We start from the raw sequence: 19,567 nt of genomic DNA, 5'->3' as shown, positions 1-19,567 counted from the left end.
ATCTAGAACACTTGCCAAAGATATTGAACTCAGTTTGATCCAAGGACGAGCTTCTTCACACCTCAATTCAAGGGTTATCTTGGCCATGTTGTGTTAAACACTTACAGTTAATTTTCTAGATCAAACATTAGGTTCACAAGCTCACAAACATGTCATATGCTACCACTAGATCAAGTCAAGCATAGAAGCAATAGTGGTACCATACAAGCATCAAATTCATTTTATTTTCATGAATGAGCCTATAAAACATGAGGAATGACTAGTTGCACTCAATATGTCCTTAGCAAAGGATGTATGCATGTCAATCAACTTTTACCTTGGATAGCTCGAAAGGTAGGCTTGTCATATTAGCGGGGTGCATCAACACATATTTGAGAAATCCAATATGTTCAACTCATTCCTTAGCTTGCAAAACCTTTTCTCATCAAGTGGCTTGGTGAATATGTCGGCAAGTTGATCTTCGGTGCCCACACTCTCAATTGAAATGTCCCCTTTTTGTTGATGATCTCTAATGAAATGGTGACGGACAATAATGTGCTTTGTTCTTGCATGTTGAACCGAGTTGTTGGTGAGCTTGATAGCACTCTCATTGTCACATAGCAATGGCACTTGTTTGAACTTGATTCCAAAATCATTCAAGGTGGCCTTCAACCAAAGAATTTGTGCACAACTACCAGCAGATATGTATTTGGCTTCGACGGTTGAAAGTGCAACACTATTTTGCTTTTTGATGACCAAGATACAAGTGACCTTCCCAACAATTGACATGTGCCTGATGTGCTCTTTGTTTTCACTTTGCATCCCACATAATCCGAGTCAAAATATCCAACTAGCTCAAACTTTGCACCTTTGGGATACCACAAACTAACATTTTGTGTATGCTTCAAGTACCTCAATATTCTCTTTATAGCTTTCAAATAATTTTCTCTTGGTGAGGCTTGAAATCTTGCACACATGCATACACTAAACATGACATCCAGTCTTGATGCGGTCACATAGAGTAGGCTTCCAATCATAAACCGATATAGCTTTTGATCCACCAAGTTGCCACTAGCATAATTATCTAAGTTTCCATTTGTCCCCATTGGTGTACTAATGGATTTGCTCTCATTCATTCCAAACTTTTTTAGCATTTCCTTGATGTACTTGCCTTGACTCACAAATGTATCATTCTTCAATTAGTTGATTTGAAGACTAAGGAAGTAACTCAACTCTCCAATCATGGATATCTCAAACTCATTAGACATCATCTTTTCAAACTCTTCACAAAAATCTTGATTGGTTGATCCAAAGATAATGTCATCCACATATATTTGCAACACAAACAAGTCCTTACCAATCTTCTTGGTGAAGAGAGTGGTGTCAACCTTTCCCATAGTGAACCCTTTAGAGAGTAGGAAATCTCTCAATCTCTCATACCATGCTCTAGGTGTTTGCTTTAAGCCATACAATGCCTTCTTCAACTTTTACACATGGTTGGGCTTCTTGTCAACTTCAAAACTAGGCGGTTGCTCAACATATACTTCTTCATTGATGTATCTATTGAGAAATGTACTCTTGATATTCATTTGATAGAGCTTGATGTTGTGGGCACAATCATAGGCTAACACAATCCTAATTGCTTCCAATCTTGCAACCGGGGCATATATTCTTTGGTTCATCTATCCAATCAACATCCTTCAAAGCTTCATCTATCTTCTTTGGTTCAATGGATGATACAAATGAGAAATGCTCACAAAACGAAGCCAATCTTGATCTTGTTTCTACACCTCTAGAAATATCTCCAATGATAGTGTCCAATGGATGATCTCTTGTAATATTGGTTGGTTGGAGAATAGGAACATTGCTAGCATTTGGTTGAGATGATGTACTAGCCACTTGTTGATCTTTCACTTAAGATGATGAACTAGCTTGATTTGTATCATCTTTCATATTTGAATTAGAGAGCACTTGCACTTGATCATCTTCTTCGTCAATCACTTGTCTATGCCCCAATTCACCAATATACATGTTCTTCATAGTATTTGAAAGTTCAATGCCTCTAACATCATCGAGATTCTCATTCTCTTCTTGAGAACCCTTGGTTTCATCAAATTCAACATCATGAACCTCCTCAAGAGTACCACTAGCTAAATTCCAAACTCTATAAGCTTTGCTGGTTGTTGAGTATCCAAACGAGAACCCTTCATCATATTTCTTGTCAAACTTGCTCAATCTAGTGCCTTTATTTAATATGTAGCATTTGCAACCAAAGACCTAAAAATATGCAATATCGGGCTTTCTACCATTCAAGAGCTCATATGGTTTCTTCTCTTTCATTGGGTGACAATACAATCGGTTGATGTAGTAGCATGCGGTGTTGACTGCTTTGACCCAAAAGGATTGACTCGCATTGTACTCACTAAGCATAGACCTTGCCATGTCAATAAGTGTTCTATTCTTCCTCTCAACAAGGACATTTAATTGTGGAGTGTACTTGGCCGAGAATTGATCTCTAATTCCAAAGTCGTCACATAACACATCAATTCTAGTGTTCTTAACTCACTACCATTGTCACTTCTAACTCTCTTGATGGTTGTTTCAAACTTATTGTGTATGCCCTTGATAAATGATTTGAATGTTACAAATACATCACTTTTGTCCACTAAAAAGAATACCCATGTGTATATAGTAAAGTCATCCACCATATTTGTTTCCACCGATGCTAGTATATTGTGTTGGCCCAAACAAATCCATGTGCAACAACTCAAATGCCTTGCTAGTACTCATTATGCTTTTCTTAGGATAGGTGTTTCCAACTTATTTTCCAACTTGACAAGAGAAACAAAGTTTATCCTTCTCAAATACCACATCTTTCAAGCCTCTAACTAGATCATGCTTTATCAATCTATTCAATTGTTTCATTCCAACATCACTAAGCCTTCTATGCCATAACCAACCCATGCTAGACTTATTGAACAAGCATGTTCACAATTGAGATTCACTAGCATTGAAATCAATAAGTATAGATTCTCATATCTAAAGCATTTGAAGATCAAATTAGAGCCATCTACACTTATGATCTCAACATCATCTACTTCAAATTTGTACTTGAATCCAAGATCACATAATTGAGCCACAGATAGCAAATTGAAGTTCAAGCTCTCTACTAGCAACACAATAGAAATGCTCAAGTCATTGGATATTGCAATCTTACTAAGTCCCTTGATGTTGCCTTTGCCATTGTCACCAAATGTGATACTATCATAACCATCATTGCCATTAGTGTTGATTGAGTTGAACATCCTTGCATCACCGGTCATGTGTTGAGTGCACTCACTATCAAGAACCAAATGCCTTCCTCTAGCTTTGTAATTGACCTACAAAAGAAGATCAATTCTTTTTAGATACCCAAACTTGCTTGGGTCCTTGAAGGTTAGTGACCAAACTTTTTGGTACCCAAATGACTTTCTTCTTTGAGCCCACAATTGGTGTACCAACAAACTTAGCCTTCACTCCATTCACACCCTTGGTAAGCAAATAACAAGAATCAAACTTAATTAAGGATACATTAGTGTTCTTGTTCTTGTTCTTGTTCTTGTTCTTGCAATATTGCTCTACATACCCAACTTGCTTTCATCTATTGCAAAACCGACCATTGCCCTTCACAAAACTAGTCTTGTGAGTTGCAAAGGCAGCCTTGCCTTTCTTGGGGGTAAGCCTAATCCCTCTTTGTTGAGAGAAAATCTTTGGCTACCCAAGCACTTTAGCAAGCTGACCTCATCACCATAGGCATTGCCTAAGGCATGAGTGAGCTCATTGGCCTCCTTCTTTAGGGTCTCATTCTCAACCATTAGTGAGGCATCACAAGTGAAACCATCACTACTAGATGAGGTGGAAGTGGAAGTGCTACAAGAAGGGTTAGTGGAACCAACAACAATAGGCTTATAGAATGATTCTTCAATTATGTCACATGCTAAGCCTACTTCACATGTTACAACATGCTCCTTCTCATTTTGCTTATTGAGTAGAGAGGAATGAGCTTTTTTAAGCTTCTTGTGAGCCTTGCCAAGCTCCTCATGGTATTCCTTTAGACTCTCATGAGTAGCATTGAGCTCATCAAAGGATTTCATAAGGGCTTTTAATTCCTTACGCAAGTCTTTGTATTTCCTTCTCTTAATATCAAAATATTCCTTAGCATCTTCTAACATGTCAAATAGTTCATCTTTAGTTGGTTCATCATCATCACTATCACTATCATTTTCATTATTTTTTCTCATCACACTCACCATCGGATTGTACCTTAGTGGCCTTAGCCATGAAGCATGTTGATGGAGTGTCGAAGAGGGATGGCTTCTCACTTATAGCAATGCTTGCAAGAGCCTTCTTCTCAGTGGTCTTGTCATCATCACTTGAATCATCATCACTTGAGGAAGCATCACTATCCCAAGTGACCACATATGAACCACCCTTCTTCTTGCTTTTCTTGAAGGTCATCTTATCCTTCTTTTCTTTCTTTTCCTTCTTGTCCTTCTTATCATCATCTTAATTTTCACTATTGTAGGGGCATTGAGCAACAAGATGATCCTTGCTACCACACTTGAAGCAACTTCTTGGTTTTCCATGTTTCTTGATGATGACTTCTTTCTTCTAGCACAATAGCCCTTCTTCACCATAAATTTGCCAAAATCTCTTCACAAAGAGAGCCATCTTCTCATCATCTCCATCATCCCAAGAAAATGTGCCTTTATCTTCACTAGATGTGTCTTCCTTTGCCTTGCCCTTGCACTTGGATGATGAACTAGCCATGAATGCCACACTCTTCTTCTTCTCATTCTTCTTCTCATCTTTCTTCTCCTTATTCTTTTCTTCCTTCTCATCATCATCTCTATATGTGTCATCGGTCATCACATCTCCCAACACTTGATTTGGTGTCATTGTGTCCAAACCACTCCTCACTAGCAAAGTGACCAACATCCCAAATCTTGATGGTAAGCATCTCAAGAACTTATGGGAGAAGTCCTTGTCCTTCACCTCCTCACCAAGTGCTTTGAGATCATTGACAAGCACTTGGAGCCTATGAAACATCTCCGGCACACTCTCTTCATCCTTCATCTTGAAGCTTGCAAATTTCTCCTTGAGAATGTATGCCTTGGCCCCCTTTACCGCTTGAGTGCCCTCAAAGGATTCCTCCAACTTCTTCCAAGCCTCATGCGCATCTCAATGTTTTTTATTTGCTCAAATGTTCTCTCATCAATAGCATCATTGAAAGCATCTAGGCCCTTAGTTGGGTTTCGATGATTAATAACGACACAAGATTACTTGACTAATGTGTGTTTTGCATATGATAATTTGAGTTAGGTCATGATAATGGTGAATGATTGGGCAACCAATGGTTTTCATGCCCCTATCGATGGAAATCACTTCGGTTTTCAAAGGATGGACGACAAGGTTGAGGACGGACTAGTTCTAAGTGTCGATTGGTGTTGGAGAGACACTTAGAGTAGTTTAGGACTTTGTTTTTCCTTTGGCCATACTATTAAGGGGTATGAACTAGAGCTTGACCTCTGTAAGTCTAATATGTTAGGTGTGGTGCACACTTGTCAAACTTAGCACTAGGTAGCTCAAGGACAGCCCAAAGTTCAAGTGGAGTCAACCTCATTCGCAAATGACTTAGTTTTGGAAGTGAATGGAGGTGTGACATAGTGACCGGACACTGGTCCTTGTAGGACCAAACGCGTTAGGTCAGTTGATCGTTAGCGTAGTGGAGGCCCTAGCCATGATGAGACGCTGGAGTAGGCACTTGACTGGACATGCAGTGGAGGCCCTAGCCATGACCGGATGTTGGAGCAGGCACTTGACTGGACATGTAGTTGCCTGGATCTATAGTAACGGGGCTTTGGTTTCAGCATGACTGGATGCAGCAAAGGAAAAGGACCGGATGCCCATGTAGCTGAGTCCAGTCAACATCAGAGAGCACCAGAGAGGATATTTGAGGACCATACACGTCAGGTCTAGGAGGATCAGACACTGTAGTGCGTCACATCTCTCTAACAGTGTTCTCTGACTTGCTAGCACAATGTAACCATTGACTACTGACTGAACACGCCCAGTCACTTCGACCGGTGCATCTGGTCACCCCAAAATGTGCTGAGTTAGACCCTAATGGGTATGTTTTGAAGTAGGGAGTATGAATACTTCTCCTACTTATCCAACTTAGCTCTCTTACCTATTTGTTTAGTTGAGAAAACACTTTGGAGTGCAAGGGAGAGCAAGAGCCTAGTGGGGTGATTGAGATTTGAGAATCCAATATTAAGGACCTCATTTGTACATAGGGAGTAGCAAGTGTGCATCCACCTTTCTCATTAGGCTTGTCTTGGTCAAGTAAGAGTTTGTGCTTGTTACTCTTGGTGATTGCCATCACCTAGATGGCTTGATGGTGATTGGAAGTTTGGTGATCATCCGACAGAGCTTGGGGATGAACCAAGTTATGGTGTGAGCGGTTGTGGGCAATTCACCACGATGGAGTGTCAAAGAATCAACCCATAGAGAGCACTTGATCATCGTGCAGATCAAGAGGGAGCTACACCCTTGCGTGGGTGGTGCTCCAATGAGGACTAGTGGGGAGTGGCAACTCTCCGATACCTCAGAAAAAACATCACCGCGTTCCTCTCCCTCTCTTTACTTTGAGCATTTACATTTGAGCAATTCAATTCATGTCTTTACATTCTTAGAATTGCCATGCTAGAGTAGGATTGGAACCTAGGGTGCAAAACTTTTATGTGGTAGAACAATAGAAACACTTTTAGGCACAAGGGGGTGAAATGGGCTAAGTGTAGGGCTTAATTATTGCAAGAAATTTAGAATTAGCCTAATTCACCCAACTCTTGGGCATCTTGATCCTTTTAATCATGAATGGCACTAAGAGCAATATCATTATTTTGGAGTAGCACTTCTTTGGCCACGGTGGGATTTTCTAGATTGGCTATCTCAATTTTGGTCTCCACCACCTTCCAGATCTTTCTATTGATTGACTTGATATGAGTGGTCATCTTTGACTTCCAATATGGATAATTTATGCCATCAAATTAGGGTGGCTTCTTGGTGTTGTTGATTTGAGCCATTTTGATGCTATAGGTTGTTAAGCCTCAAATCACGTTGACCATGGCTTCGATACCACTTGAAAGGTCCTAATGGCTAGAGGGGGGTGAATAGTGTCATAGAACAATCCAATTTATAAGAGCACAAATACAATAGCAACCATCGAGGCAGTCAAACCATCACACTTGAGCCCATATAAATCCAGTAGTCCGTCGAGTATCATGAAGGATCTCAATTCAACCAACATACAAGCCAAGATCATACATGATTCAACATAACAAGTCACATGTTACATCAAAGTTCACAAATATTTCACATACATCAGAGTTCACCTAGTTGTTACAAACCAAGTTTAAATATAGCGGAAGCAAAGTAGTTTAACATCGACATCACACATAGTTTAATACAAAGCCAGTTTCATAGTCATCTCCAACCAAAAGAACAAGGGTGAGATGATATACAGAATGACCATGCCCATGGTCCTATTCCTCATCCACTGTAGGAGCAAAGCAGTTCTTCCAGTAGCCATGATACATAACATTATCTGCAACAATGGGAATAAAACCCTAAATACGAGAAGGTACTCATCTAGACTTATCCATCATCAACTAACATACTAAGACACCAAGGAGTATGCAAGGCTTTATTAGTAGAGCTGGTAGACTTTATTTGCATAAAAGCATAAGTTGTCCAATATCTTTCAACCTGTGAATCACTAGTTATTAATCCTATCTCATACTACATTAGCAACTATCCTATGCCAAACATGTTGGTACCATTAAGTCATCACAATAATAACCATATTCAGTTGAGTTCTTTCATAATCTCATAACCAACACTTCCATCAATTACTATGATGAAGCATACTCCTGTCAAGTTCTCACTATCCGGGAGAGATGGCGATTTGAATCGATTCCTACCCAGCTGGGGAATTATTCCTAACACACACCCATACTCCCCCCATTGGGGTCGCATCAAGTCACCTTTGGGACAACTCAAGTACAATCATGGGTAAGACCAGCGCCGCACCCTCAAAGATACAACCAATCTGCCAGGAGGCTCGGGACTCTGACCCACCCTTGGGCTTATGCCATTGGCTCTTCGCACATCCTTACTATCTCTAGGGTGCACACTTTAACTGCTCATGTCCCTGGCCTGAGTTGAGCTACTCAGCTTTGTGGTTGGAATGACTTATTCGGCCAACTATGTGAGAGGCATGCGTCCAACATGACAAGATGACCTCCAACGACTGGTCCTTAAACGACGCAGATGGAATCACTATGATTACCCCAACATAAGACTCCGCCCGGTCTCCAATTATTCAACATCATCAGGTTATGTTCCATGATAGCACAATGTAGCCAACCATGATCAAGTTATCACTTATAGCTCACAGGTGACAGGAAATCACCCGACTTCTACTGGTCTAAGCATAGATAAGCATAATAAGCGTTCTTGGACTTAAATAGGATTCATGGTAGATATTTCTAGACAAGGAAAGGTAATATGCAGCAAGTGTTTTCAAACAACTCCTATCACATAATGCATCAATACGAATAACTTTAGGTGACATTAATAAAGTAGGGAGACTTATAATGCTCCGAGGCTTACCTTTCACGAACATTGTAGGCTGGTGATCTAGGCACTTGGGAAGGTGATCGGCTTCAGGCTTTTCTTTGCTAGGAACCTCCTAGTGCTGCACTTCCTGACCCTCCTCTTGTGGATCAGCGTCAAGTTCCACCAACGTGATTTCCTCGGAGGCACCTATTGCATGCAAATGCATAAGTAAGTCCCATGAATGCATAAGAAGGATCACGAAGGATGTGATAGGGGAGTGTACATGCTACGATAATGATGTTAAGTTACATAATGATAACAATGCTAACTCCTTGTTTACTAAGTAGGTGCATATCTCTTCTCTATTCACTTCCAATATTCTACAAAAGACAATTTCTAAGCTAAACATAACAGTTACAAGTTTACATCATAACTATAGTTATACTTATCCAAATGCCATGATCTTGGAATTTTTGGACAGACTATAAAATTTTCTACAACTATTATTTAATCACCAAAAGCTAATTCAAACTCTGTCCTAACCAAAACAGGCAATCTTTCTAGTTTTGTCCAGAAATTCCAGAGAACAAGCATTTTGGGAGACCAACTTTAAACAACTATAACTCCTAAACCATTTGGTATATTGCCCTGAAATTTTAACACAAGATAGATGAAGAAGTTCTATACAATTTTGTTACTACCCATTTCTACCGTAAACTTCATTTTAACTATGCAACATACCCAACAACAGAATTTGTCCAAAAGCAACTCTAAATTGAATTATAGAGCAATAATATTTTCATTGCATATAAGCATTCAAAATTGGACATCACCAAGTATACCAATGGTTCAGGAATATCAAATACACTCAAGAAAACATAATGGTCAAGCCCAATCTATTTATTTAAATGCCTTTATTAATTTAATTAGATAATTAGGAGAAATAACAAACATATACCAAATGTGCACAATAAATTCTTAGAAAATTGCAGTGGCTTCCAAGTGCTCCCAATAGACTACTATAAAAGTTTCATACCATTTGAACATATATAACATCCTCTACAAGATTGCAAACATTCAAAAAGCACTTATTTAGTTATATTTTATTCACCTTTAAAAATATCAGAAAAAGCACATTTCATATTTTTACAAAATACTACACTTCATGTGGAACCCAACAAAATTTGGTTCACTAAAATTAGACATCTACAACTTAACTTATGAGTTTTCAAAGTTTGCATATATTTCAAAAATAAATGTATTAGAATTAGATCTACAGCCGCTGACAGCTGGGGCCCAAGAGTCAGCCGGGCCCACGTGTCATTGGCACAAAACAGAGCACCGGTGCTGATCGGCCGGAGTTCACCGACGGTGAGCTCTCCAATGACGGCACCGGCACCACAAGATTCCCCACGACCTCCCGCACGCAATGGGGTAGCAGGTTGGGTCGATTACAAAAGCTAAGGGCGACGGCGGCACTAATGGTGGCACGATGGATGGGGACGATGGTGCACCACCGGAGTTGGCCGAGATGGCACAAATTAGGGTTTTGCCGAGCTTTTACACCCTACTCCGAACCTGGTGCACACACAAGCACGGTGAATGGTGGTCGGAGGTGGCCCGGACACGTGCGGCGTGGCATGGCGGTGATGGCCGCGGCATAGCATAGGGGCCTTACCGTGCGCTGCTAGCTACACGAAGGGGTTCGGTGAGGTGGTGGGAACACGATAGAGCTGACTGTGGCGAGAGAGCGGTCTGAGCATGGTGAAGTGCCGAGCAGCCAGCAATGGCATATGTGGCGAGAGCGCTGCTGCTGGTGCTGTGATAGCGAATGAAGGGGGAGGCACAAAGAGCAAGTGAAGGCATGGGCGTGAACGAGCGGGCGCGGGGCGCCTTTGTGCCCATCATGGCCCGACCGGCCAGGCCGTTGGTGGTGTACGGCCGCCACATGGCATCCGTGGCCTAACATGGTCGGCCACCACCGCGAGGCGACGACGTCATTAGCGTTCGACAGGGCAACTGACAGTGTGAAAAGACAATGCTCAAGCACCTAATCCACGGCTAATTAGCAAAAACTCGCTTAATAGAAGTTTTATATCTACATACCAACTCCAACATTGCTTAAGTGATCTAGGTCTAATTCACAATGGTTTGCAAGTTACAACATCACCAAGTTAGGCACCTCGAACTAAAAAACCAAATTTGACTTAGGTATAACTTTGTTTTTCCCTTTAGATTGTTACTGTTTTTGCATTACCTATAGTCCACAAAAAGCCAAAAAAAATATACACCGCCACATATTCCCTGTCCTATAGCCTTGTTGTGCCATGCAATTTTGTCTCTGTGTCGCGTGGTTGAGTTTGTGCCCTAGGTCAAGCTCTGGTTGCTGGTTTTAGATTGTTTTTGAGTCCAGTTTGTGTTTTCCCTTTGTTTTTCATCATAATCCATGAACACCTTCAAGTCTTGCAATGTTTTCTTTGTATCCATCAAACCCTAGTCCACGCCATCTAATTTGTTATACTTGTCTTCACTATTTCTATCAAATCCTTGCTGCCATGACCAATTTTGCGTGCATTGTTCCCGTTTTGTCCTCTAATTTAGAGTCAGTTCGTAAAACTGGTCTAGTTTTCGCATACGAACTCAGATTTCGACGTTCCATATGACAAAATCGATCAAAAAATCAGATCCATCCATCCCCTGTGTTGTCGGGGTTGGAGATTTTTATTTTGGTTAAAAATTAGTCACAAGATCCTCTTTCCGTGGTCACAAGCTTTTTGTCGATTTTGAGCACGTCTTCTAAAATTTCCACAGGCCATGACTTTCACTTGTTTAAGCTCATATTTTTTGTGGTTACTTCTTTTGTGCTCCTAAGTGAAAAGTTGAAATTTCCCAAAAAAAACAACGACAGCCCAAAAATAGACAAAAAAGAGAGGGGCAAAAGTGGAACAATATCTAGAGGAGCACATAGAGAGCGCCATTTGAGCTGTGTTTGTGTGTGCTGATTTCTGCCTTGTTCCTAATCATATTCTTGTTGTTCACATCACTTGATACATCTAGTACTTGGAATGCGAGAAGGCTAGCAACTAAGATAAGAACTTGGGATACTTATTCAGCTTTGCCATTCAGTTGCAAATTTTGCTATTCCTTGCTACTATATTGTGCCTGTCCAAGCTCCACTTTCTTCTAACCAAGTACAGGTTCACCTTGCAACTGTTACACTCAAGCTACAATGGTATCACAGTCACCGACCGATTGCACCACCTGTTGCTTTGGTAAGAACACTTGTAAGACCGTGGTAAGATGCTTAAGAGTGTGTGACTTTACTCCTTGACCACATCCTATAGTAGTTCATAGGAAAATACATACTTGTGTGTTTTCTTGTTTGATTCTAACAATGACAGGTTGTTCATATCCACTAACTTATGATGGTATAGGTATTGATGAGTACATGGAGTGGGAAATTGCCATAGATAACATATTTGCTACTCACTTTATGTGTCCAAGGAGGAAGGTAAAAAATGCATCTAGTGTTTTGCGACATTCTGCTTTATCTTGGTGGGAGTCTTTAGATCCTTATGATAAACCTCAAACTTGGAATGATATGAAAGATCTTATGAGAGAAAATTTTGTTAATCCATCTCTTGTAATTAATTCAAATGATGAGGTGCATCAACTAGATCAATCTCTTGTTATTCCTCCTACTATGCCTAACCTTTTGTAGGACAATGTACAAAAGAGTGAGGATAACGTGATAGAAAATGAGATGCTCATAGTCTCATATGACAATTCAGAACCATCAACTATTACTCCTACTGAACATGAGAGCAAAGGTAAAGCCCACGATGCTAAACTCACAGAAGGTGAGAGTTCTCTTGATGTGCTAAATTTTTCCACCAATCATGCTATGATAGAGCAAATTTTAGTGGAGCCTTCGCTTGATTTACCTTTGTCACAAGATGATTTGCTTGATGTTTTTTGTGATGAAGATGACTTGCATGATGATATTTATGTTATACCCATGCAATCATTGAAGAATGATCATGCTATATGTGAGCTAAAATCGAGCACTTGTGCTAAAAATAGACTTGTTATTCATAATGCTAGTGAAGTTGACGAGCTGAAATTGTTGTCTTCTTTAAATACTTTGGGTTACATTGAATTTGATGTTCTGTGTAATCTTAGTTCTTTAGAGGAGAAACTTTATGCATATGCTGATTTACCATGGTTCTCTAGATATACATATCATGTTTTTGGTAAATATAACAACCAAGGGCAATATTTGATACAACGAGTTTACATTTGTACAAATCTGAATTCTCCTTTTGTTGTGCAAAGTAATGATCAACTAGAGGATAGTAAAATCAACACTGTTGTTATGCCATATTCCTCTAGTTTTGCTTTTTGAACACAAGTGGAATCTAAAGAAAGGGAGCATATGTTTCTTGTTAGTACTAATCTTTTGCAGGATAGTATTGGCAAAGATCGTGTGTATTTTAATCGAGCAGACTACATGTCTATAGGACAAGACATGATACAAACCTAGACATGTGGTCATATTCTTTCTCACAACATTGTCTATTTTCATTATTTTAGAAACCTTGATTGTCCTCATGTTGTGCAGGAACGACTTCAAATAAAATCGATGCCGAGGATGGCTTTTCGTTAAGAAAGGGAGGATGATGAGGACATGACCTTCATACATATGACCATGCTTGGAGAACCGTATGGAGACCAAGGAGATCATCGAGGGTGTCCTAACTGAGAAGGAGGCTCAAAGCTCATCCAGTTTGAGTCCCCAAGGTGGAGACCCAAATCAAGTTCAAGTTCGGCTCGGGCTCTAGGACCAGTCTGTCTTAAACTGGACACCCAGGACACATCTGGACTCTGTTTGCAATGATCCACATATGGATGGAAAGCTAATTTGATAAGGAAGCCAATCCAAGTGGTCTCACATCAAAATTTCTTCGAAATCAACGGAAATCATCAAAACAAGTTAGCATCTAGAATCTGCCAGGGTGCTGCGACACCGTCTTTTGGTCCGTTGGACCGTGTATCATGTTTGGGCCCATTAGAGGGCACGTCCAGGGAGGTGATGCCCAAGACTTTATAAATAGAAGCCGTTGCTCTCCTTGTGGTTTGGTTTTTGTTTAGTTCTTGATTTCCTTGTGAAACAAACATCATTTTGCTGCAACTGTGCCGCTAAGGCTACTTGCTGTGAACCAGGGCCCTAGTTCTTGATCTTGTTCGCCTGTAGAGATTAGTCCTTTCAAATAAAGATGAACTCCTTGTTATCATAAGCCTCATATTTATTTGCAATTTCAGATTGCATTCATCCTGTTCTTTCTTGTGTTCTCGATTCGCTTGCAGGAAAGCCTTCTCGACAAGGTCAATCACGTTCACGTGGTTGATAACCAACTGAGCAGTGGTGTAACGGTTGCGGGGGTCCAAATCAGTCTTGGTTCGAAGCCTAGATCATGAATGTCGAGTCTCCACCAATCGATGCTATCATACCTTTGAAAAGATTAGGCCTAGTCTACATCATAAAGGATCAATGATGCTTGTGCTCATGCAATGTCAAGGTTAAATGCATGCTTAAGACCAAGGGTGTTACATCCCTTCCCCCCTTAAAGAAATCTTGTCCCAAGATTGTATGACCTACCATTCCCCGTAGAAACTCAGATAAACCTCATGAAGATAGTCCTCACGATCTCACGTAGCATCTTGCTCACTGTAATTATTCCAAATCACCTTGTAGAACTTAATGACTTTGCTATGGGTCACTCTTTCCATTTCTTCAAGCACTTGAATAGGTCTTTCTTCATAGGTCATTCCGACTGAATCTTGACACAAGCGGGTTCAATAGCTTCTTCGGGCACACGAAGACATTTCTTGAGTTGAGAGACATGGAAAACATCGAATATAGCTCTCATTTCCAAAGGTAACTGGAGTTTGTAGGCTACTAGTCCTTTTTGTGCAATGATCTGATATGGACTGATATACCTAGGAGCAAGTTTTTGTTTCACTCCAAAACTTTGTACTTTCCTCATTGGGATACCTTTAGATACACATAATCTCTAATTTGGAACACAATAGGACTTCTCCTTTTATCTGCATAACTCTTTTGTCTTAATTGAGTGGCTTCTATATGTTGTTGAATGATTTGAACTCGTTCTTTAGCTTCTTTGACAAAGTCAATTCCATAATATCTTCTTTCACCAGGCTCAATCCAATTCAGAGGGGTCCTACACTTGCGACCATATAAAGCTTCAAATGGAGCCATCTTAATGCTCTCTTGATAGCTATTATTGTTGGAGAATTCAACCAATGGTAACCAATCCTCCCATGAACCCTTGGAAGAAATCACACATGCTCTCAACATATCTTCCAAGATTTGATTCACTCACTCAGTTTGACCTGCTATCTGGGGGTGATAAGCAGATCTATGAATCAATGTGGTACCTAAGTACTTGTGCAGGTGTTCCAAAAAATGATTAACAAACTGGGGCCCTCGATCTGATACAATACTCCTAGGTACTCCATGCAATCTCATAATTTGTTCAATGTATAACTTTGCATATTGATGAGGCCAATACTTGACATTGATAGGAATAAAATGTGCAGACTTGGTGAGATGGTCAACGATTACCCATATAGAATCATGACCCTTTTGGGTGTTTGGAAGTCCGACAATAAAATCCATACTAATGTCCTCCCATTTCCAACTTGGAATAGACAATGGCTAAAGTAACCCTGCTGGTTTCATATGAATGGCCTTAACTCGGTAATAGTTATCACATCTAGCAACGTATGCCGCAATTTCTTTCTTCATTTTTGTCCACCAAAATCTAGTTTGCAAGTCTTGGTACATCTTGCTGCTACTCGGGTGAATGGATAGCTTGGAAGAATGAGCTTCCTCTAGAATTTGGTTTCTCAACTACCTATCTTTCAGCACTACAAAGTTGATCTTTGAACCACATAACACCATTCTCATCCAATCGAAAATACTTACTTTCTTCTTCTTTCATCTTTCTTTTGATATGGAATATACCAACATCAGTATTTTTGAGCTCAATAATTTTTTACTCTAGAGAGCAACTAACAGTGATATTGTGTTGTACTGCTAGATGCAATAAGTTAAAACCATCTTCCAACAAAAAATTACCATGATACTTCTGACTTAAGGCATCGGCAACCACATTCGCCTTCCCCACATGATAATGCACTTCTAGGTTGTAATCCTTGATCCATTCTAACCATCTGCGCTGCCTTATGTTCAACTTAGGTTGAGTGAAAATGTACTTAAGGCTTTTGTGATCAGTGTAGATGTGGCAAACATTACCAAGCAGGTAATGTCTCCAAATTTTTAGAGCATGGACAACTGCTGCAAGCTCTAAATCATGCGTTGGATAGTTGACTTCATGCTTTCTCAATTGGCGCGAGGCATAAGCAATGACTCGGCCTTCCTGCATTAAAACACACCCTAAACCGGTACCAAAGGCATCACAAAATACATCAAATAGTTTCTCAATGTTAGGCTATGCTAAAATAGGAGCAGTAGTTAGCAAAGTCCGCAAAGTGTGAAAAGCTACTTCACACTCTGGTGTCCATACAAACTTTTCATCCTTCTAAAGTAACCTCGTCATGGGCTTGGATATCTTGAAGAAATCTAGGATAAACCGACAATAGTATCTAGCTAAACTAAGGAAACTTTGAACCTCATGAACTAAGGTGGGAGCTTTCCAATTCATCACTTCTTGCACTTTAGATGAGTCTATAGAAATTCCATCTTCAGATAAAATGTGACCTAGGAAAGGTACCTTTTTCAACAAAAACTCACATTTACTAAACTTTTCATACAACTTATGCTCTCTTAGTCTCGACAACACCACTCTCAAGTGCTCCTCATGCTCTTCTGCCATCTCAAAATAAATCAAGATATCATCGATGAACACAACCACGAACTTGTCAAGTTTGGGCCTAAACACTGAGTTCATCAAATACATGAAATAGGTAGGAGCATTGGTCAATCCAAAAGACATGACTAAAAACTCATAAAGACCATACCTAGTGGAAAAAGCCATCTTAGGTACGTCTTTCGGCCTAATCTTGATTTAGTGATAACCTGACCTCAAATCAATCTTAGAGAACACTTTTGCTTTTGCCAATTGATCAAATAAGATATCAATGCAAGGCAAAGGATATTTGTTCTTGATAGTAACATCATTGAGTGGTCGATAGTATACACACATCCACAAAGACTTGTCCTTTTTCACAAATATGGTTGGACAACCCCGTGGTGACGAATTGGGGCGAATGAGACCCTTTTCTAAGAGTTCTTGCAACTAGATCTTCAATTCTGCTAACTCATTAGGCGGCATTCTATATGGTCTTCGGGAAATGGGTGTGGTACCTGGTAATAATTCTATCTTGAACTCTATCTCTCCTGTCTAGTGGTAACCCTAGCAATTCATTAGGAAAGACATCCAGAAATTCACACACTATAGGAATATTAGCAAGGGCCACAAGCTAGAGAGCATTGGCCACATTATGGAGATCAAACTCCCTAGGTAGGGGTACTAGAAAAGCATCATTATTCTTGGGGTCCCTCAACATAATGGTTCTAGTCGAAGTATCAATAAGGACACCATGGTTCTTCATCCAATTCATACCCAAGATCACATCTATACCCAATCCCAGTAATATCACTAAATTTGCAATATACTCTTGTTCACTTATTGGATACGTACATCTTTAACTATCTGATTGGTGGAAATGTTACTCCCAGCAGCACTTATACAATAACCACCTTTGTCTACTACAAATATTTTCTAATCATACTTGGATGCAAATGTTGGACTCATGAATGAATGCGAAGCTCCAGAATCAAATAAAACGACTATAGGATGATGATTCACAAGAAACATACCACCTGTAACAACCTCACCAGAGAGAATCTCTTCCATGGTGGTATAGTGCATGTGTCCCTAACGTCCATTTGAATTGCCCTGCTTTTGGTTGTTGTTCTTCTTGGGATAAGGGCAATTTCTTGACCAATGGCTAGTCTTGTTGCAGTTCCAGCATGGCATACTGCTAGGTGGAATGTTCGAGCTTCCTTGTCCAGTGCTACCCTTTGGAAGGGCAATAGAGTAGGCCTTGAGATACACTTTCTGGTTTTGACTGGTCTGTGCCTTCTTCTGAGGTGGTCTATACTTTGGAACGGGAGGATGAAACTGAGGCCTCGTAGCAATAGGAGCTTTTGGCTGAGATACACCTGCTTCATAAGCTCTCTTGCGACTCTTAGATGCAGCATAGATATTATTATGATTCTCCTAAGTTAAAGCATCACTGATGAACTCGTTGAAAATAGTACATTTGCTGTTAGCTAGTGTCTTCATTAGCTTTGGGCTAAGCCCCCTCTTGAAACTAGCAATCTTCTTTGCATCAGTATCTACAAACTCTATGGCATTCCTTGATAAATTGTTAAAGGCATGCAAATACTTAGTTAGACTCTTGGTACCCTGTGTTAGCCTCATGAATTTTGTATGCTTCATACTCATCAGACCTGGGGGAATATAATGTCCCCTAAATGTGGTCTTAAATTAGTTCCAGGTGATTTGAGCATCCTCAGGCAAAGTGGATTGATGATGACTCCACCATATGCCTGCAGGTCCATGTAACTGGTGCGATGCATACTCTGTCTTTAGGTGCTCGGTGAGCCTTAGCAGACGAAACTTCTGTTTGATTGTATTCAGCCATTCATCTGCTTACAATGGCTCTTATGCTTCCTTAAAAATAGTAGGCTTGGTGTCAAGAAAGTCCTTGAAAGTGCTAAACTAGTTAGGTTTAGGTCCTTGGTGCTGGTCTCTCTCTCGTCCATGGCCAGCATTCTACGTGAGACCATGCAGCACTTCTCCCATGGAACGTTGGGTCTCCATGAGTTGGGCCATCATCTCTACTGGTGTAGGATGCGGTGGTGATGGGAGATCATCATCACCATTCCGACTAGTACTAGCCCCTCTATGAGTGCGAGCCATCTGCAAAGTTGCAACAACAAATGATTATTGGATGATATCAAGAGATTGCAGAAGAACTGTATAATCATGCCATACTGTAATTACTAGAGAGAATCGTAAATTCATACAATAACACAGAGGCACAATAATTCATTTCCACAACATAACACCACCAAATGGATCACTTATCATACTCGCAACGCGTTCCATACATGCCAAATTTTTCATGCCCAAAAACAACTAGAAATTCATTGAAAAGTACTATCACCACAGGTAGTACATGCATAGTTCCAATAACATCGAAAGGGGTACATCATGAAATTGAGACCTACAACACAAGTTCGTTATATGAGGATTGAAGATAAAGAGCTACTACATCTAGCTAGCTACTATAGCTAAGCTACTCCTTGGGGTGATCGTTGTCAATGTTGGACACACCATCACCATGGTCGTCCTCAAAAGGCTTGATCTCCTCATCTTCTAGCTCCTCCTTGGCATCCATCTCCATGCCATCATCCTCAATAATCAACACATTAGGGCCTTGTTCCATTGTTGGAGCTAGAGGAATAATTGGGTTCACTATGTTGTTGAGATGATGAACATCGATCTAAAGCTCCTCAATCTGGCGTATGAGTTCCTGCTCCCTACAATCAAACTCTGTTGCTTGCCTAGCATCCTAAAACATACTCCTAATCCTAGCTACCTCCTTGGTTTCAGCAAGGCGAATGACATCATCCCTCTCAGCATGGATGACCTGTAATTTAGCCCTAGCTGCATCTCTTTCTACAACGGCACAAACAAATTGCCCCCGACGAGCATCTAAGGCTATCATAAAATTACCTATTTCATTCTTGGCTACTCTAACTACCCTTCGGTGCCTACACACATGTCCTCGCAACCTACGCTGTGCAGCCTGT

This window comes from Miscanthus floridulus, chromosome 2 (genome assembly GCF_019320115.1).
Source record: "Miscanthus floridulus cultivar M001 chromosome 2, ASM1932011v1, whole genome shotgun sequence".
In the NCBI taxonomy this organism is placed as follows: domain Eukaryota; kingdom Viridiplantae; phylum Streptophyta; class Magnoliopsida; order Poales; family Poaceae; genus Miscanthus; species Miscanthus floridulus.
Note: the sequence above shows the minus strand (reverse complement) of the source record.